The 19,813-nt window shown below is 29.8% G+C and overlaps 1 protein-coding gene across 1 annotated transcript in view; it reads right to left on the bottom strand.

Moving 5' to 3' along the window:
• The window catches only part of LOC107457389 (uncharacterized), a 168,801-nt gene that overhangs the window by 137,229 nt on the left and 11,759 nt on the right, over positions 1-19,813 (bottom strand). The gene's annotated exons all lie outside the window — the stretch shown is intronic.

Here is a 19,813-nt window from a genome sequence, read left to right as displayed (position 1 = left end):
GTGTCATGGCGAAAACATTGGAACTACTTGTATTGTATCCAATTTTATATCTAATAAAAGCTTATTAATTGCTTAATAGATCATTTTATGATTATGAACTTAAACAAGTGGAAAACATAATACCTGACTTCCGCCAATTGATACCAACAGGGTGCGTAGCCAAATCTTTCAAGAAAAAATAACCACCTTTAAAGTACTTTTTAAGCACTCGAAAAATATTGTTAAGCACTATATAAATTAACAAAATGCAAAATAATTTTCAAAGACTTTACATGATCATGATAAAATAACTAGTTTCTGACAAAAAACTCTTTTCATAATTATAAAATGATCAAGAGATTTTTCGGTTCGAATTCAGACGGCGGAAAATGAAGCCTGACATTGAGAATATCTTGCAAAATGCAGCAGAGTTGCACATGAGAGTGTAATTATCTCACCGAACCCAGCTCAGTAGACGCACACGCGGACTCGCAAGTATTTCATCAAATATGCAAAATCATTGAAGCTTTGATACGCTATTAACCTATTGGATAGGTTGATAGCTTAATAGGGGTAAATTTAAGATAAGTGTTTTAAGAGAAAGTTTTTAAAACTGGAACCAGCGCAAAGTTTTTGAATTGAAAAACAATAACGTAGAGCAATATTATTAACACTAATTAAGAGACATGGTTGAACAGTTTCCATTCTATTTTTACAAATTTAAAAAAATAGAGTCTCGGGAAAAAGAATTTTATTCTACGCTAATTTCTGATTAAGAAAATTATGAATTCTCACAACCATACTGGATACTCGAGCTCGGTCTCGTGTGAGTACAATATTAAAATTTTATGATAAAAGAAAAAAAAAACAATATAAGCATTAACGAACGTTAAAATAATTTGAAATAAAGAAAATTAAATATGAATTGAAATATTATTAAGATACTTAAATAATTTAATATTTACGAATATTGATGTACTACTTCATATGAACATAGGTTTTTTGAATGCTTATACACTATTGATAAAAACTGCCTCTTTTATAAGCAATAATCAATTTAAAATTTTTACAGAAAATGTGAATATTAACGTTTTCTATGCAAAACACTATTGAATATTTTTAATCACTTTCAAAAAAAATAAATTATAATCATAATTAGCATCTGTGCAGCAATAAAAAAATTAAAAAAATTCTATTGTTTAAAGTTCTTAATTTATCAAGATGAAATCAATAAAATTCAAAATCTTTTTCAAAAACGTTACATTATCCTTTCAGACATGCAAAGTAGGGGAAAAACATTGTAACAAATATTGTATATTCTGTTGTTTGCAAAAGTTAAACTAGTAATTATAAAATATTGCATAACACTTATTTTTCAATTAATATTACACAATAATTATAATCAATTTTTAAACAAAGTTTACAAAGACATGCGACGGGGATTTGAAGAAAATTTTTCGATCACTTTTTTAGGACAAACCAGAATATCCCGAAATATGCTTAGTAAAGTTAATTAATAAAAGGTCTGATACGACAGTTTTTGTTTTGCTTTTTACTGAGAGGCTCAAAGAAAGACTAAAAAGTTTGAATCCCAGAATTTCGGGGGGGAATTTGTTCCCCCCCCCCCTCCCCAGGCTACGGGCCTGCCCAATTCGCGGCTCTTACATAATCATTGTATGTCGCGGCTCTTACATAATCATTGTATGTCGCGGCTCTTACATAATCATTATAGAATAACTAGTGTCTGATAAATATAGCAGAGAAAATTGTGAAAATCAAGCATTTTTTGTAATTTAGAACGACAATCAACAAGGGAAAGAAAAAAAACTTTTTAAATTATAGAAAATTACGCACTTCTTACAAATCCCGAATAATAGAAGCATCTTGAAGGGCTTTTAAAAAAAGTAAATAAAAAATAAGCACCTTTACGCACTTTTAACAAACACTACGCACCCTGTCCTGAGAGCTGCCAACATGGATAGGAAAAAATTCAGTGGCTTTTACGAAAGATAACTCATGATAACTGTTGCACTAAATATTTTACATATAGGGAATTTTAGGGATTTTTATTGTCATCAGAATACAAAAACGTTATCGCTTTAATATCTATAAAATCGTCTGCAATATTTTTAGTTTATGATCGACATCAAATGAACTAAAAATGTTTTTTTTTAAATTATGTTTACTCATTTTTAATAGTAATAAACAAGTAATTTAAAAAAAAGTCAGTTAAAAATTTGCTTTAAAAATTATTTTTAATAATTATTCATTATTACTTCAGAAAATGCTAAGGTTTAACGCAAAAGAAAAAACTTATTTTTTCTTTTCCTGCATAAAACAATCTTTTTTTTAAAAAAAAAAAAAAAAAAAAAAAACAGCTACTCGATTTTTACATCGATAAAGACTAATTAATCGGTAGGATTGAAAGAAAAGTAATGACTGTCTTAACATGATAAAATCTTATATTGCCCTAATTATCGTTTTGAAATGAAAATTTAATTTGTTTTTTGGTAATGGCATCACACATCACCTACTTTTAAAAACGTGTTTTGAATAAATGTTAGTATGAAAGAAGAAGAATTTCATTTTACAGGTTATAACAACATCCATCACGAATTGAGTGATTTGAAATTGCTCCGGGGTGAAGATGATTAACCGCTAAATAACATCTGATGTAACAAGATCAAATCACCTACGATTCTCCAGTCTAACTAACTTTTTTGTTTCTTTCCTTTTCTTAAAGTTAACTTTGTAGACACTCAAAACCACCATTTAACAACCTTTTTTTTTTCTATGCATCACGTAAGCTTTGCTAAATTTCTATAACCAGGGTGCGTAGCCAAATCGTTCAACAAAAAAAAGTGCTTAAGTACTTTTTAAGCACTAAGAAATATTTTTAAACACTATATATACATTAACAAAATAATTTCCAAAGACTTTACATGATCATGATAAAATAACTAGTTTCTGACAAAGAACTCTCTTCTTGATTATATTGGCGACCATAAAAAGAGGAAGAGATCTTTCGGTTCGATTTCAGAGGGTGGAAAAAGTAGCCTGAAATGGAGAATATCTTGCAAAATGCCGCAGAGTTGCACATGAGAGTATAAAACTTTTACCAAACCCAGCTCAATATACGCACATGCAAGTATTTCATTAATTATACTTTTTTTTAAAGTCAGAATAAAATACAAATTAAATTGAAAAAAAAATTTCAAATCCTTAGTAGAAAAAAAATAGTTTAAAAATTTTTTAAACCAAAACCAGCATAGCAAAAATTTTACTGTTTTAAAATTTTTCACGTTCACATACTAATATAATAAATTGTTTATGTAATAAATCGTGATAAATATGTTTCTTAAACCACGTGACTACGATTTAAAATGTATGATTTTAAAATCGCAATGCGATGTGCGACTTTTTAAATAGCGAGAATACAAATCGCCATGTGTTATATTTAATTCATGCAGTCACGTCGCGCGATTTTTTAAGCGGCACTTTTTCGGATCACGTTGCGAGACTGTTTAAATCGTACGAATGCACTTCACGATGATTTTCAAATCATGTAAATATAAATCACGATGTGAGATTCCTAAATCGCACGAATACAGATCACGATGTGTGATTTTTTTTAATTCCCTCGAATGTGGTTCGCGATATGCGCTTTTTAAATCATGTGAATATAAATCACGATGTGTGATTTTTTAATCATGTAAATATGAATCGCGATGTGTGATTTTTTTTTAATTCGCTCGAATGTGGATCGCGATGTGCGCTTTTTAAATCATGTGAATATAAATCACGATGAGTGATTTTTTAATCATGTAAATATGAATCGCGATGTGTGATTTTTTTAATTCCCTCGAATGTGGATCGCGATGTGCGCTTTTTAAATCATGTGAATATAAAAGCTATGCGAAGATAGCCCCCGAAAATGAGGAAAATCAAAAATTCAAACTGCATTCGTTTGACCATTTTTTGACCACAAATGACCACCCTTTAAATTTTTTTGACCACCCTTATTTTGGACATAATCCTGAAAATTAAATTCGGGCGCTAACTTCGCATTTTCACGACAAATGAATAAAAATCAAATTTTTATATTGTATTCGTTTGACCAATTTTTGACCACAAATGACCACCCTTTAATTTTTTTTGACCACCCTTATTTTGGACACAATCCCAAAAATTAAATTCGGAGGCTAACTTCGCATTTTTTCGAAAAATATATAAAAATCCAATTTTTATATTGTATTCGTTTGACCACTTTTTGACCACAAATGACCACCCTTTAATTTTTTTTGACCACCCTTATTTTGGACATAATCCTGAAAATTAAATTCGGGGGCTAACTTCGCATTTTCACGCCAAATGAATAAAAATCAAATTTTTATATTGTATTCGTTTGACCACTTTTTGACCACAAATGACCACCCTTTAATTTTTTTTGACCACCCTTATTTTGGACACAATCCCAAAAATTAAATTCGGAGGCTAACTTCGCATTTTTTCAAAAAATAAATAAGAATCCAATTTTTATATTGTATTCGTTTGACCACTTTTTGACCACAAATGACGACCCTTTAAATTTTTTTTGACCACCCTTATTTTGGACATAATCTTAAAAATTAAATTCGGGGGCTAACTTCGCATTTTTTCGAAAAATAGATAAAAATCCAATTTTTATATTGTTTTTGTTTGACCACAAATGACCACCCTTTAATTTTTTCTGACCACTCTTATTTTGGACACAATCCCAAAAATTAAATTCGGGGGCTAACTTCGCATTTTTTCGAAAAATATATAAAAATCCAATTTTTATATTGTACTCGTTTGACCACAAATGACCACCCTTTAATTTTTTTTGACCACCCTTATTTTGGACATATTCCTAAAGATAAAACTGGCGTGAAGTTAGTCCCCAAAATTCAGGAAAATAACAAATTTCAACTGCACTCGTTCAACTGCACAACATTTTTGACTACAAATGACGACCTTGAAGTTTTTCCGACAATTCTTATTTCAGTCTTTCTTTTAGCGATATCAATATAATATATTTTAATTATAGCTGACATCTAAACGTAGTAATGATCAAAAACTTTTTCTTGCAATATAAAAATTTTAAAAATAAATTCCAAAACGACTATGTACTTCAAATGCAATGATTATAATCCATAAAAACGAGGAATGCTAAAAACTATATGTATAAGTTTTGTTCACATTAATCGTATCTTTATTTTCTGCAATGTTATTTTAAAATTGTTTTACAAGTAGAAAAATAAAAGTTTAATAAGATGTAGTAAATCTAAAACATTTCTAAAACAATTATTAAGTAGTTATACTGTTTAAAAACATTTTTCTCAATAATGATATATAAAATTTAACATATTTCCTCTATAAAAGAGTAGAAATAGTTTCATAGCAATAAAGTTATTTTAGAAACCAACCATAACACCTTTTTCTCCAGTAGTGTATTAGCTCTCATCAATATTATATATATATAGATAGTAAATAGTTATTCTTCTTTAGCCATGGTACATAAAATTAGTTATATATTAAATTAGCATACAATAACAAGTATTATTTAGCTTTACTATCTAAGAATTCTTCATAACAATATAAAAATTTACAATATAAAAATTTTATTTTTATTCATATGGCGTGAAAATGCGAAGTTAGCCCCCGAATTTAATTTTCAGGATTATGTCCAAAATAAGGGTGGTCAAAAAAAATTAAAGGGTGGTCATTTGTGGTCAAACGAATACAATATAAAAATTGGAATTTTATTTGTTTTTCGAAAAAATGCGAAGTTAGCTCCCTAATTTAATTTTTAGGATTATGTCCAAAATAAGGGTGGTCAAAAAAAATTAAAGGGTGGTCATTTGTGGTCAAACGAATACAATATAAAAATTGGAATTTTATTTATTTTTCGAAAAAATGCGAAGTTAGCTCCCTAATTTAATATTTAGGATTATGTCCAAAATAAGGGTGGTCAAAAAAAAATTAAAGGGTGGTCATTTGTGGTCAAAAAGTGGTCAAACGAATACAATATAAAAATTTGATTTTTATTCATTTGGCGTGAAAATGCGAAGTTAGCCCCCTAATTTAATTTTTAGGATTATGTCCAAAATAAGGGTGGTCAAAAAAAATTAAAGAGTGGTCATTTGTGGTCAAAAAGTGGTCAAACGAATACAATATAAAAATTTGATTTTTATTCATTTGGCGTGAAAATGCGAAGTTAGCCCCCGAATTTAATTTTCAGGATTATGTCCAAAATAAGGGTGGTCAAAAAAAAATTAAAGGGTGGTCATTTGTGGTCAAAAAGTGGTCAAACGAATACAATATAAAAATTTGATTTTTATTCATTTGGCGTGAAAATGCGAAGTTAGCCCCCGAATTTAATTTTCAGGATTATGTCCAAAATAAGGGTGGTCAAAAAAAATTAAAGGGTGGTCATTTGTGGTCAAAAAGTGGTCAAAAAGTGGTCAAACGAATACAATATAAAAATTAGATTTTTATATATTTTTCGAAAAAATGCGAAGTTAGCCTCCAAATTTAATTTTTGGTATTGTGTCCAAAATAAGGGTGGTCAAAAAAAATTAAAGGGTGGTCATTTGTGGTCAAAAATTGGTCAAACGAATACAATATAAAAATTTGATTTTTATTCATTTGGCGTGAAAATGCGAAGTTAGCCCCCGAATTTAATTTTCAGGATTATGTCCAAAATAAGGGTGGTCAAAAAAATTTAAAAGGTGGTCATTTGTGGTCAAAAAATGGTCAAACGAATGCAGTTTGAATTTTTGAATTTCCTCATTTTCGGGGGCTATCTTCGCATAGCTGAATATAAATCACAATTTTTAAATCACTTGAAAACAAATCGCGATTTTTTAATTGCACGACAAGATTAAGACCTAAATCCTTGACGAACAGGGAGTTTCCACGATTTTTTAGTATTTATCAATGAAAATCGTGACTCTTCATGGCAAATTTCAATCAAGGTCGATATCGATGACTTTCCGTGACAAATTTCGATCAAGGTTGAAATCCAGGTGCGCTACAGCTTAATATGACAGCACTTCAGTAATTTATTTATATCTTATTTAACAACATTTTTAATCGGTCGCACTTTGATTACAGGGATAAAAATTAGTTTTCTTCAACTAGTTTTTAACTATTAAAGTGTTAATATGTGCCGTTATCTTTTTGAAAGTTTTAGTGTTTGTATAAATTTCAAAATTTTGGAAAGGGTTAGTCAGTAGTGATATTTTAAATAACATGATTTGATGAAAAATTACAATGCAACAATAATTAAATTAAAAACGTGAAAAAAGTAATATAAAAATAAATATACTACTTTTTTGCTCCAAATGGATTTATTCCACTTTAAAAAATAACAGCTTATGTATCACATTTTTGTTACAATTTTATAAAAATGGAAAATAAATCAAAATACTTCGTATAATATCAAAGAAATTGTTTATAATCGAAGTTGAACAGCCGACCCAATTTTAGGTTTGCGACTACTAATGTTCAACTCCGTAGTTTTTTAATTTTGAACTCAATCCAGAAGACAAGGGAATTCCTGGATTCGCCTTCGAGGAGGACTTTCTTGATGGAACTAATCCGTATATAGATTACATGGAGAGGAGAACCACGGGAACCTCCCAAGGTTAGCCTCACGGCAAGGGGACTCTAATCCATGATCCGTCTACCACTGAGGATATTTCATGTCAGCACTGTGGTCGGACAGGACCAATGGTTTACAGGAGGAAGAGGTTAGATTCAATAGTTAATAAATCTATATGCATATATATATATGTAACAAGCCTTTTAAAACCTTTTAAAAACGAAAGCGCCGTTTTACTGTAAAACGAAGCATTCACAGGATAAATATGAATAATAGTTATAAAAGTAGTAATTTGTGGTACTTAATTTGCTTAATTATTTAGACTTTTTTTTTCTGAAAGCACAAAAATTCCAAAAGCGCTGAAATTATGGTCATCGTCAAAAATATGGGAAATAAAAAAGGAAAATACAAGAAAAAATATGGGAAATACAATGGGGGAAATTAAAGAGAATTTTTTACACTAAAACATTTTTTAATAATTTTTTTGCAATAAGTGGACCGAAAATTTCCGAATTCCGCACCCGGCACGGACGGACCCCAGTGCTGAAAATATCCTCAGTGGGTCATGGGTTTGAGTCCCCTTGCCGTCAGGTTAAGAGTGGGAGGTTTTCGTGGTTTCCCTCTAAATGTAATGGAAATGCGGGTTAGTTCCATCAAAAAGTCCTCCGCGAAGGCAAATTTCTCCCCAATACTTAATCCAGGAGTTCCCTTGCATTCTGGTTTGGGTTCAAAATTAAAAGGCTACGGAGTTGAACATTAGAAGTCGTAAAAGCTAAATTTAGATGGCTGTTCAACAACGGTTATAAAATAAAATAATAAAAAGAACTCGATCAGGCATATTCTTCATCCCTGCGTGATACTACGTTATGTTTCGAGCTAACAACTTGAAACACAAAAAGTCACATAAAACATATGACAAACGAATTTTTCTACTAATATCAAAACAAATAAATTATTTACAGCAAATAAAATGTTACAAGTACCAAATCGGACAAAAAAAGAAGAGAAGAGAAAAACTTTCAACGAAAAAAAAAATATTATTTTTTCTTGAAATATTTTAGCATCTTAATGACCATCATAAAATGAGAGTATTCGATATTTTTTATTACTATTATTTGGCATCTTTAAAGGAAAAAGTAAACTAAAGATGTTGGAAGCACCCATTGACCTTTGAAGAACAGTAGAAAAAGTCTCAAACTAGAGCAGCAAGGTCAACAGTGTAAAATAAAACAAGAAGAATTATGAAGGGGAAAAGAAAAAATTTAAATCAATTCCTGCTTACATCAACAAAGAAAAATTTCATTTTAGTTAATTTTCATAAAATATTTACAATTTTTTATCCCATATGAAACTAAAATTAACTAATTAAATTTAATAAATAAATTAATATTTGAAAAAAACTGTATTAACATCAAATGTCATCCACTATCAGTTTAAAAAAAATTTATTTAAACTTGCAAGGATGAATGAAAAGGATTTTATAAATGATTGAAAATTTGAACAAATATAGGGAGAGTTTGAACTAATAGTACGAATTGAATAAACAAAAATTTTTTAAAAAATTAAAAATTTTTATTGAAATATTTTTGTAGCTAATGACTAGAGCCCGGATTTTGATGACCTAAAAAATATCAATTAATGCCCTTAAAAAGTGCAAAAAATGCCCTTATGAACTGTAAAAAATGCCCTTAAAAGTGCAAAAAATGCCCTTAAAATGCGAAAATTGCGCTAAAAATGCCTTATGACATGACTTAAATAGAAGTAAAAATATTGAACTAAAACAATGTTTTACTCTTTAAAATTATTCTGAGTCGTTTCAAAAAATATAAAGCAATGCAATACTTGTTCTACGTTCATTAAAGTTTGACAAATATGTTATATCCTAAAATAACAAAAAAAAAGGAAAATATATTGACTCCAACACATTTTCATTTTGTATAGAAACTTAAATGAATATAACAACTTCCATCTCATAATATTACTAAATATCAGAATTACATTGGATTATTAAATGTTTTTTGATAATTTGAAATGTAAACGAGCGTCTCTTGTCTGAAAGTGAATTTTCATTCCTGCAAAAGCTTCTTTCAACGTCTACTGATGTTATAGGCGCGTACTTGAAAAAGACGGTCTTACTTACTGACAATTCTTCTTCAATTTGAAAAGATGTTGCTTCACCTGTTAATATCCTATAGATTTTCTTTATTGTTTGGAAGCCAGTGTAATAATGAAAATTGATAAAAAATAATAAAAATTGTAAAAAATTAACAGAAAACTTTAAAAAATGCATTAAAATGCAAAATACGCCCCAAAATTTCAAGAAAAATGCCCTATAAATCTAAAAAAAATGCTCTAAAAGACAAAAAATGTCCAAAAATGCAAAAAATGCAAAAAAATGCAAATGTCATCAAAATCCGGGCCTTACTAATGACCATCATAAAATGAAAGAATTTGATTTTTTTTTATTACTTTTTTTTTCATCTATAAGAAGAAAAAGTAAACTAAAGATGTTGGAAGCACCCATTGAACTTTGAAGAACAGTTGAAAAAGCCTCAAACTGGAGCAGCAAGGTCAACTATGTAAAATAAAATTAAAAAAATTATTTCGCATAGTCAGGGATCAATAGCAAAAATCAATTTAGTGAAAAGTAGATAAAAAGAAATTTATTGAGATGTCCGAATATTTCTTTTTTCTTTGGATGAGATGTTTTGTTACGGCGGGTTCTATTAATATGGACAATTTTATTTCATTTTACGTACCCTCCACGGAATTTCCGTAGTATCAGAAAAAAAATTTTTTTCTGGTGGTAGCAATATTTTAATTAATTAAAATTCAAAGAATTTCTTTCCACCCATAGGATATAAATAATTTAAGCAGATATACCAAAATACCTGGCCAAATTATTAGACGCATTATAAGATTCTATGTAAAATCTTAATTATCTGGTGATGCTCTATACAGCTTTGTTTTTAAGCGACTGTTAGTACTTGTTTACGTTCGTGTATCATTGCGTTAAATTAGACGATATAGAATATAAATTCGAAGATTAAATAAATTAGACGATATATGATATAAATAGAGAATATCTATTATATCAGGTACTATATTAGTATCAGGGTTGGAGTTTTTGCCGGCAAAAAGGGGTTTTTGCCAGGACATTGGCAAAAACCTGGTAAAAACCGGCAAAAACTGGTAAAAACCGGCAAAAACCAAATTATCTAAATTGCTGATTAAATATTATTACAAAATACTTTAAACAAATTTAAATCAATCATAAGGAATAATAATTTTGATACATTACATGAAAAAATTATTTTTAACATATTAATAATTAATATAATGGTAATAATTTTTAAAAGATTGAAAGTTTGTGATCTCTTTTCATTTTAGAATCCTAAAATAAATGTTTTTTTACAAATAAATAAATATTATTTTTTGTATAATATTATTATTTATTATAAAAAATTATTATTTGTACAATAATTAACTACACATATTGATAGATATTTTATGCTTTAAATTATAGTTATATTAATTTAAAATAAGTTGATTTCACTGGAAAAAAAAGAATAATCACAAATTTTCCAATCAATAATGTTTTAAACTACTAAAATGATATATTACAATTATCATTTAATTATGGAATAATAATTTTGTTAATTTTTTTGTAATTATTTATATTCATAGTATATATTTCAATTTTGTATCAAAAATGTGTTTTTGTCCTCTCATCTTGGAAAATATAGGTTTTTGCCACTTCTTGCCAATTTGCTTGGCAAAAACCTGTTTTTGCCAGGACGGTTTTTACCGGTATTTACCATGGTTTTTTCCACCTGCGGCAAAATCTTGCCAACCCTGATTAGTATATTATAATAATTAGATCAAATTATTAGACGCACTGTAGTGTTTTAATAATGACATGATTTGCACGATTTTATTGGCAATACTTTTATATGTAAACATACATGTAACGGGTTTTCATTCAGAATATTTTTTATACACTTCCTATTTGTGTTTATTTTTAACGTATTGCATTACATTGTTAATCAATTGATAGACGAACATAAACAAGTGTAAACCGCGTCAAAACAATAAAGCTGTATAGTATCACCTCATAATGAAGATTTTACATAGAATCTTAGAGTGAATCTAATAATTTGGCCAAGGACTGTATAACAGGCCAGATGGAACGATGATAATGCTTTTACGCTCTTCTAAATTCTTTTATGAAAATTATACCTGCTTTAAAAGTTTTCTACTTCGGTTTACTTCCAATGAAAAATATTTTTGGCAGAAGTCTCAATTCTTGAAGGGTATGTTCACAGGCTTTTTTTGAGTTGCAACTTAACTCCGTAGCCTTGGAATTTCGAACCAAACTCAGAAGACAAGAAAATTCCTGGTTTAAGAGATGAAACAAACATGCCTTTATGAAGGAATTTTTAAAGGAACAATATTGCATTTGTGTACACGAAGAGCCCAACGGACTGGGAAATCAAACCCATCACCCGTCTAGCAATGAGAATATTTTATGCTATTACTGTGGTCCGATGAGAGCAGATTTCATATCAGGGGTCTGTCCAGACATTTTGTGAAAGGTCCGTTTTTCGTGAAATTGTGAAAAAATTACTCACATTCTTTCAACCAGGGTTCGCTTTTATGAATTTGTGCAAATAGGGTCCGTTATTGCAAAAAAAACACTTTTTCAAGGAGTTTTTAAATTGTAAAGACATACAAGATTATGCTCAACACTGTAAAATTATAATTAAAAAAATTAAATTTTAAAAAATAAACAACAATTGCTGCTTCTAAATTAGAGATGCAACATACAAATATTTGGTATTTAGCCTTTACTGCTGAACGCAGTATATATTAATTTCGGACGAATAATGGAAGAATCGTACAAAATTTAATTCGTTTACAACCATCTTTCTTGTTTTCTGCCCTGGAAAGGGTTTATTCGATTAATACAATAATAATGAAGATAAACAAATTTGTGAAGGGTCTTATTAAAAGAAAAATCATTTTGTGAAGGGTCCGTTTTTATGTTAAAATATTTTGTGAAAGGTCCGTTTTTAAGTTAAAATATTTTGTGAAGGGTCCGTTTTTATGATAAGATATTTTGTGAAGGGTCCGTTAACGGACCCAAATTTCTTCTAAACAGACCCCTGCATATTGACCGATCATGTTTGGGATTCGAACCTAGGTCATCGCATTGAAAGGAAAACTGCTTTATCCCCTGAACATGGAAAGTGAGAAATGGTTATGGGAGATTTTCTTGAAGTGCAAGCACTCAATTGCAAAACGAAAGTTTTTGTCACATAGATGAAAAACTATTTCATTTTTTTTAAAACTAAACTAAATATAATTTTAAAAAGCAAATTATTACATTATGTCCAAATCTAATTTTCTTTTTACTTGCTTCCAATAATTACTTCCACAGTAATTACTTTCAATAAAGTCACCCACAGATTTTTTAAGATAGATTTAAGTTTATTAACCTTAAAAGAAATGGTATGGGAATGTACAGCTATCGTAATGGTTTGTAGGGGTGACCTCAAATATGCTAATTAGTTAGTGCAGACACTATTTTAAGTTACAAATCCGACACAAAAACGTACTTCATCTAAATAAACAAAGCATTGATCCAGTTTTCATATCCTCAAAATATAGGGGGTAGCCGCAATCTGAAAAATATGAAAGTTTTGGCCCCTTAATGTTCATTTTAGTTATTTCACCATATCGAGAACTTTTTAAGCAAATTGAAATATGTTATCCCACAATTTTAAAATTTATTTATTGAAAGATAACTTTATGAAAAAATGATTTTTAATACTCATTTTTTTTTTGTTTAATTATTTATTTATTAATTGCCGAAAGATTTTGACTTGTAAATGTATAGTCCAATTCAGAAGGCAAGGGAACTCCTGGATCAAGTATTGGTAGGAATTCGCCTTCATGGGACTAACCCGCATTTGCGTTACATGGAGAGGAGAACCTCGAAAACCTCTAACCACGGTTAGCCTGACGGCAAGGGGACTAACCCACGATCCGTCTCCCACTGAGGATATTTCACGTCAGCACTGTGGTCGGTGCAAGCCGGATTCGGAATTCGTATCGAACAGCCATTGCTTGGAATCGAACTAGGTTCACGTCATTGGAAGGCGAACGCTCTATCCCCTGAGCCATCACGGTTCTATATCAATATTCAATTAAAATCCTCGAGCTCAAGATTTCACTTTACATTTCTATACGAAAATAATTGAGTGGATTGAGTAATTAAATGGTCCAATTGGTCATTTAAATATTCTATGACATGATTGTTAATTGGAATTGATCACTTCAAAATGTATGACTCGTGAAATATTCACCATTAAATATTTATACCGTAAATATGTTAACTTGGTTTAATTTTAATAAAATTTCCGAATAGTTTGGAACGTGCGAGTAAGGCTATAACGTCTGAACTATGTATAGAATTTATGGACAGTACTAGATCTGTGTCTAATTCAATAATCAGTATAATCAATCATTGGCGAAATCCAAGTGTAACATAACAATTATTTAATAACAAAAGAAGAAAACAACTTGATACGTTTAGTTTATCCACGATTAGAACTCCCCCCGCCACAAATTTTAGGCCGTCTGCTGTTATGGAAACAAGAATAGCGCATTTCACGGAGGTTAACTTCTCTTCACTCTAGGGCTAGCACAAAAGACCGAAGATTACTCCCTTTCTCACGCCGACTCGAGCCAAAACCTGACCTAAATAATAGCCCGTACTTGAAATACCTCGTTACCATAGTTACTGCCATGGGCTCAGACGAATGGCTAGGGGAGTTCTTACTTTAGACAAACTATACGCATCTTATTCCTCTCATAGCGCCTTCAGAGAAAGGTACCTTAAATTTGAACCAAGGAATTTTACTACAATTAGATATAAAAAAAATTAAAGATTGAAAATCCAAATCTTTCTATTCTTGAAACTGATTATATTAATACTCCGCATTTGCTTTCTTCGAAAATAAGACGCTCTGAACGTACAAGAAAAATCAGGAATATCATGGACGTGTAAGGACAAAATATTTTTTAATCAGCATGGAAAATCAGGGATATCAGCACGACTATACGAAACAAACCCTGTAATTGCTAATGCTCCAGAAATTTTCGCAAAAAATTACAGGTTTTCTTATGGTATTTTTAAATTCCAAGAGAACTTCAGGTTTTCCTTTGTTTCCAGAGAAAGTGGTCAGTAATCAGGAGACTTTTTCATCTACATAAACTAATTCATCAAAAATTCATCGACATAAAGTAAGTAATTACTCCTCCATAGTTACCGCCACGGGTCCCGACGAACTGCTAGGGGAGTTCTTACTTTAGACAAACTGTAGTTTATGGATCGGCATATGTAGCAAAATATCGGCATATGTAGCAATAGCAAAATAAAAGCTTCAACTTTTTTTTTCTCCCGAATTAACTGATTCAAGATCTGAATTTCATGTAAAATAAAATAAATTGTAAAATAATAAAAAATTCAGTTAAAACACAAGTAATATAAAAGTCAATTCCTACTTAGGTCAACAAGGAAAAAATTTCTTTTAGTTACTTTTTACTAAATAGTTACAATTTTTTCTTCCACATAAAACTAAAATTAATGAATTACATTTAATGAATCAATTAATATTTGAAAAAACTGTATTAACATCATCCACTAGAAGTTTAAAAAAATGTATTTGAACTTGAATCAATGAATAAAAAGTATTTTATTAACGATTGAAAATTTGAACTAGATATAGGGAGAGTGTGAACTAATAGTAGGATTTGAAAAGAAGCTTAAATCATTTTTTACTTTAGCAACCTACTTCAAAAGTCTTCTTTATTAAATTTAAATAAGCAATTAACTCTTTGTTCATTCCGCATTAACACATACATTAGCGAAATAAAGTAGATTGATTCGGCATTAAGGATACAAAGAGGCATGTGAAACAATGCTGCGGTAGATTCAAAAGAAGCAACTTATGGTAATAAAAGTAAACGGTGTACGGAGCAAAGTCTGATGCAAAGAAAGATGAAAAGGAATTTTAAAAAAAGGAAAAGAGACCACTAGAGTAAGTGCATTTATCCAAAGATAACGAAAAAGGAAGGGAGGAAAAATTTATAACATTTTCAAACTCCTTCGGGAAAATTTTTTGTTCCCCAAATATAACTTTTTCTCCGAATTTTGTTTTTTATATATTTTATTGTTACACTTATTATACATTTTGAGAAAAAAAATCAAAAATAAGAGAAATTCAACGTCTTGTATAAACATAGCAGCAGTACATACCACAACATTTACTTGCAAGAATGAGCAAATCACCCTTTAAACGGTTTCTCATATCAAATATTTTTAAGTTTGAGTGCCTACAGCAATTCAGAGCCATAATTAGTTATACATTTACTAAAGCACAGTGCGTAGCCAAATTTTTCAACAAAACATAAGCGCCTTTTAAGCACTTTTCAAGCACTCAAAAAATATATTTAAGCACTTTTAAAAAATATCATAATCAGGTAGGTTTGGCAAATTTTGACAATTGACGATTTTATCCGGTTTCAACCGTCATGTCAAAAAAAAAAAAAAAAAAAAAAAAAAAAAAAAAAAAAAACATTTGACATAGTTTTTGAAAATTGTCAAAACCCCAAAATTTTGTCCTAATGATAATTATTTGCTATTATAAATAAGAAGGAATTTTAAATTAACATATATGTAAAATTACAAGTGTTTTATCAATTATGTTCTTGAATTATTTTTACATAAAACTCTTTTTTTTTTTTTTTTGAAAATTACTGTTAAAAACCCAAATTTGGGTCAAGAAAATATTAAATAATTATAAATAAAAATGCTTCAAATTGCAATTTATCTAATCCCTAAATTTGTTTAACCCCTTAACGATCGGTTAATTTTCAAGAAAACGGTCATAAAAGTGTATTTTGTCAAATACACGTATTTGATTAGTGCTAGTATCTAGTTTAAAATAAACTAACTACAATTACCTTAAAAATATCCTGGTACGGCTTTATGGTGTGTAAAATGAGAAATAAAATGTTTTTCGAGCAAAGGAAATGAATTAGTTTTATTCTTATAGGCGCATTACTACTGAACACTCCAGCCCGTCAATATCACGGGAGCGAGAAATAGCGAGCGAAAACTCACCCCGTCATTTTCACGGGAGGGAGAAAGAAGGGTTTTATTATAGAAAATAAAAATACACAAACAATATACGTAAATACAGTTTTAATTTACTTCCATTTTAACTTTAACTCCTCTTTTTCCTAAAGAAAGCGAGCACTAAAAAATAGTTCTGAAGTCCTCTGTACTCCAAGTTCATTTTTCAGTTTCGTATGAATAAAACCGAAATTTGAAACTGTTTTTACGATGTAAACGATGTCTTTTTGCATAATTGGTGTCGGAAATCAACATGGAAAAGAAAAGAAAAATACCTTATTTTGAAAAAGGGAAAGTTAAGCACTACTTAAAAATACCTAATGAAAATAGCACCTTCAAGGGCTTTTTAAAAACGCTACGTACCCCGTAAAGTTTTTTGCATTTCCTTTGAAATTCTAATTTCAGTTGCAATCCTGAGTCTCAAAAGATAAACGCAAACAATAACAAATCCAAGTACCACTCGAGATTTAAAAATTAACAATGATCAGGTATAGCTTCCTCTGTTGACGACTAAGGAGAAAAAATTATCTTGTACCTTGTTATCTACTATTACTTTCTTGACAATGGATAATAATAAGATAATTTTTCAAAAAAGTTATCAAAATAATAAATATGCTGTCCTTTTAAAAGTAAGATAATTTCATGAGGGTATTTTTAAAGTTCAGAGTGAGATAATTTGCATAATAAACTATTCAAACGAAACTTCAATTAATTCCCGTGGCAGAATTGCGGCGACACGACGACATTGTCGCAGAACGTTACAGAATTTTTGCAGAAAGATTTTTTCTTTTGGGAGGGAAAAGATTTTGGTTTTCCTTTCTGCATAATTTCTGGAAAAAAAAAATTTTTTTTTTTTTTTTTTTCAAAGTTGTTTTTCTTTCGCATCAGAGAGGAAATAAATAATCGTGATTTTTCTATTTTGAGATATTTTTTTTTTTTTTTTTAAATCTGTAATAACTGGCTTCAGCTAGAATTTCAAAATAATAATCTAAAATAGAAAATTCAGAAATAGCGAAAGTTTAAAATATAGTTCGTCCTAGAAATGATGTTCTTTCTTCTTTTTTTTTCTTTAAAAAACACCATAATTTACATGCACTTATTTGAGTATCTTTTTTTTTTAAAGAGTCCTATTCGCGTGATTCGTGATCTTTATTTTGGGAGTTACAGCACGGATTTGACGATTTTTAATTTATGTACGAATTTTAATTTACTATTGTTTAATTCATCTACGAATTTTAATTTGTGTAATCATTTACAAAATTCGAAAGAGAAAATAATTGGTTCATTTTTCCGCCTACAAAATGAGAGAATATCACATATAGTATCAGGATAAAATAAATATTACTTTTACAATTAAAAAATTTATACATTTATCATTCTATACTTGCCTTTTATACCATACTTTCTTCAACAAAATTTACGTTGAAATAAAATAATTTGGCTGTTATGTTTGACTGGTAAGTGTACAAATATAAAGAGTCAATTTAGGCTAATTGCGATTGGCAAAAACTGAAACAAAGAATCATCTCCTCAAATATAGGGGAAACATGGGAGGTTTGACCCGCTTTTTACAAAGGTATTTTTATTATTTTTTTGGTACGCAATAAAATTGCAAAGTTGATTTTATTTGTTAGCTTATAATGTTTTCCATCTTTTCCCATCATTTTTTTTCTCTTAAATTATTTACATTTTCTTTAATTTTTCATTTTTTAAGAGTATCCAAACTGGATCAAACCTCCCCACTTGAGGGAGGTTTGACCATACCTAAGGGAGGTTTAACCCACATAAATAAAGGGTATTTAAAGTCATGATGCAATAATTAAATGTCTTTAAAAAAGTTATTACAAGCTATAGACAATAATAACTAAAAGAATACAATAACTTTTTAATTAAAATAACAAATAATCAGAAATATTCATTAAAATAAATTTTATTTTTAATGCAACTCTTTCGGTGCCTCCACTGATATTTGGATAAGTGAGCTTAATAATATATCCTTGGGACACTGTATCAACATCTTCTATCTGGGGATAAATAAAACTAAAGCTGCATGGATCAGATCTTCTAGGAAAATTTAATGTGAGATCATCTCCATTTTCTTTTGTGACACGACCAATATAATGCACAAAACTGGATTTGGTTGTGAATTTTGCTAGAACAAAATCTCCAACTTCAATACTAGTTGTGGAGTCTGAAATCATCTCCATCTTCATTACTTGAGACGTGAAAATTTTGGGATTCATTTTCACTATCTGAAGACAGAGCAATCTTTCATTTTTTTCTTCTTGTTTCTTGGCATTTATCTTAATATTTTGTGTAGTTAACTTAATATTTTTTCTATTGTGCCGCTCTTCAATTTCAGTTTTGACCGGGGTGTCTGTGAAAATTCTTGACTTGATACGTTTTCTTCCACCCCTGCCTTTTCTAGGTCCTGTTTTGGGAAACCAACGTAGCTGCTCCGGTGTTACTAGAATTGGAGTAGATTCTGATGAATCAGGTAAATTGGTAAAACTCGCAGATGTTGAGGGATATGGAGATGCTGGTGGCAGATTGTTCATGCTAGTTGATGGTTTGATCTTTACACAGTTGCAAACCCTCAACATATACATGTGATTCATGATTGTCAAGTATAATCAATACCTCGTTATCTTTTCTGCATTTACTAAATTTTATGAAATGATGAAGGTATAATTGAAAGTTCTCTGCTGTCATCCATCCACTCGGATGAGCTGCAGCTTGCATTCCTAGAGGCCCACCCCTTGTCATTATTTCTTTTACATGAACTCGTGGAAATACTAAAAATGGTGGAATCGATGTTCCAATTGAAGAGATACCACAGCACATTGTGACTAAAGTTCCACGTTCTGCAGAGGTGACTTGAGACACTTGCTTCTCCCCTTTCATTGCAATAATTTTTCGTGGTTTGTGTACTGTCGTGATTCCAGTCACATCAACATTGAAAATTGCTTCTGGGCCAAATTTCTTTTTTTCTAAGATGCAGTGCA

The sequence above is a fragment of the Parasteatoda tepidariorum genome, chromosome 3 (assembly GCF_982258835.1).
Source record: "Parasteatoda tepidariorum strain Cologne lab strain chromosome 3, Ptep-v5.0, whole genome shotgun sequence".
NCBI classification, from domain to species: Eukaryota; Metazoa; Arthropoda; class Arachnida; order Araneae; family Theridiidae; genus Parasteatoda; species Parasteatoda tepidariorum.
This window is presented reverse-complemented; position numbering and strand designations above follow the sequence as displayed.